This window comes from Marmota monax, unplaced genomic scaffold (genome assembly GCF_021218885.2).
Source record: "Marmota monax isolate L192 unplaced genomic scaffold, Marmota_monax_Labrador192_F-V1.1 WCK01_AAM20220418_F8-fsc00927, whole genome shotgun sequence".
Classification (NCBI taxonomy): domain Eukaryota; kingdom Metazoa; phylum Chordata; class Mammalia; order Rodentia; family Sciuridae; genus Marmota; species Marmota monax.
Genome location: NW_026692191.1, coordinates 46565 through 49890, shown reverse-complemented (window position 1 = coordinate 49890; position 3326 = coordinate 46565).

The following is a 3326-nucleotide window of genomic DNA, read 5'->3' as shown; positions in this document are numbered from 1 at the left end:
TATTTTGACACATTTCAAATCTTTCATTTTCTTGAATCGATAAAATAAAGATAGAAGAGGAGAAGGGATATCTGAAATTCATGTCACCAAAAGCTAATGTGAAATATTATTCTTAATTTCAAAACACATTCACATACAAATTTTGATAGTTTGATTAAAAAACCTAAAGTTTCACATGAAATTTCCAACAAAGTTTTCAAGCAGAAACTACTTTTTCTAAACCCTCAGTTGTAGTCATCATTATAATAAATATCAACCATACTATGAATATTTTCATGCTCCTATTAAAAGTATGGCATAAAGAAGCAATGAATAATACAACCAAAAGAATATGAAAAAAACCACTGTCTCACAAGAAGTGGCAAATCTTAAGTAATGTAGTATATAATCTTTACATTGCTTTACTTGAATTTGTAAAAAATTTAAATCTTTTTTACATACAGCTATTTTTTCGGATTTCCTTACAGATACCAGCATAATCTATTTTCATAATTTTTATCCCTAATTTTATTCTTGCCTCTGGACACGTAAGTTCATGTACACGTCACCTGTTTTTACACACTTTCACTGTGAGTGATTCTTTAAGCAATTGGGTAAACAAAAAATATATATTTGTAAGGTATAAAAACAAATAAATGAGCAAACAAGCAAAGTACTTAGTTCTAGCCTCACTGTAATGACCTAAATCTCTCAGAGTCCATTTCTATTATGATAAAAATAGTTTTAAGAAAATTAAAAAAAATTCTTAAAATATATAAATCCTACATAATCAACATAGCTAAAACCTGAAAGTATTTTAGTTTGCATGCCTAAATACTATGTATTTGTTACACAAACAATCTCACCGGAATATTCATATTTTTGAATCAACACCATTGACCATGAAAAGCTAAACAGAAAATTTTCTGTCCAATTTTTTTTTGGTAGTGAAGACTGAACTCTGGGACACTCAACTAATAAGCTACATCCACAGCCCTATTTTGTATTTTATTTAGAGACAGGGTCTCACTGAAGTGATTAGCACCTTGTCACGCTAATGCTGCTGATGCTGGCTTTGAACTCGCGATCCTCTTGCCTCATTCTCCAGAGATGCTGGGGTTATAGGTGTGCACCACCGTGCCCTCCAAATTTAAATTATACTCAAATTAATGTTTATCATGAGACTCTAGTTTGAACCACAGATTTCAAACATTGCACAGGATATAGTTACTGAGTGGGAAAAAGGTATGTTGGGGAGCTCCCTAGGCGGCAATGTAGACTTCTACAGACTTCATGAACTGAGACCAGAGCTCAGAGTTCAGGGGTGCTGTCACCTCTAAAGCCACAGGTCAGGATATCAGAAATTGCACAGAGTTAAAGGGAGAGCCGGTGAGCTGCAGAGCCTCGCAGCAGAAGTCCCCCTCAGGCAGCAAGCTGAGGATTGATCCTTCATGTGGATGTGCCACCTAAAGGAAGTCAGGAGATCAAAACAAAAAACCTTTGACTGGATGAGCATCAAAACCATCAGGGTTTACAGAAGGGCCTGGAAGGATTTGTTTTCCACAGCTAGAGTGGAAAGACCTCTACCTAAGAAGCTCTTAGTGGAGGCCACTGAAAGGTCCAGCCTCACGGGTTGATTCAGATCAGCAGTAAATTCTAAAAGTCCACCCAATAATATATAACAAAACATGAAAAAAAAAGAAAAAAGAAGAAAAAAAAATAAACAATGATTTAACTTGGGGAAAATAATAAGTCTATAGAAGTAGATCGACACACAGGACAGATGCAAGTATTAATATACTGGAACATTAAAAATAGAGTTATAAGAAGGTAGAGAACAGTACAAAAATAGTAGAGAAACACAGAGGACCAATAAAGCTTGAGTTTGAATTTAAAGACATGAAAATTCCCTTTATGATGAAAAGCACTGGAGGGAATTAATGGCAGTTTAGATACCAGGAATTAAAAGATTGGTGACTTAAAATTGTAATAAGGAAAATGATCCAAAATGAAAAAATGAGTGGCTTTTGAACTCTGAAATCACATTAAGGAGTCTAATTTATGTTTATTTTTAGGTCCAAACTAAAGGACACAAGCATAATAATATTTCAGTAAAGAATATCTAAAATTTTTCCAATTTGTATTGGAACGATAAAACCACAGGTCTAAGATGTACAATAATAAATACAGTATGTGTTAGTCAGGTTTTCATCTCTGTGATCCACACACCTGACAAGAACAACCAAGATCTAGGATAAGTTTATTTTGATTCACAGTTTCAGAGGTCCAGGTCATGGGCCACCAGCTCCATTACTCTGGGCCCAAGGTGAGGTGGAACATCATGACTGAAGGGTTATGGAGGAAAGTTACTCAGCTCCTGGCAGTCAGAATGCATAAAAAGAGGGGGTGGAGCCCAGTGGGACAAGATGTAATCCCCAAGAGCATGCCCACAGTGACCTCGCTCCTCCAGCAATGCCCCTGGGCATAGCAACCACTCAGTGCAATGTCTTTTCAAATTATGAATCCATGAAATGGATTAACTCATTGACTAGGTTTCAGCTCTCGTAATCTAATCATTTCACTTCCTGCACAAAGACAGGAACTTTGGAGGAACACCTTGTATACAAACCATAAAATTCCACACTGGTCCCCAATAACTCATATCCACCTCACAAAATGCATGCGGTCCATCTTCAAGAGTCACTTTATTCTTAATAGTTCTAGCATTTCCCAAAACTTTAAAATCAAATTATCATCTAAAACACATGATAAGCTCTTGGATCTGAGCCCCTATAATGATCAAAAGGAAGTTTCATATGTCCAATATACAATGGCACAGTGTAAACATTCTCATTTCAAAAAGGAGGAAAAGAAACATAGAAAGAGTGGACAGGTTCAAAGCAAGATCATAACCCAGATGGGCAAATAAGTCCTCTAACTGCACATCTGGCATCTGGGACACCTGGCAGTGAAATGTGATCTACTAATGACTTTGGAAGCCCCACCACTTTGGCCTTACTGTTTGTAGCCCACTTGGCCTCTCTTTTAGCCTGGCTCTATCTACAAACCATCAGCTTTCCTCAGAAGACATTTATATTGCTGGCATCTCTTAGTCTTAGTTTCCACAGGAACTTCAGCTTCTTTCACACAGTATCACATATTAATCTCTCAAGGACTGCCTACAGGAATTCTGAACAAGCTACACTTTGCCTGGCTTCCCAGACCTTACTTTGCATTCTTGGTAGAAGCCCTCCATGCCCTACTATTTCCAGCATACTCCATTTCTCCAGAGTCAACACCATGTGGACAACACTAAGGTCTGCTGCTAGCTACAGAGTAGTTGGACC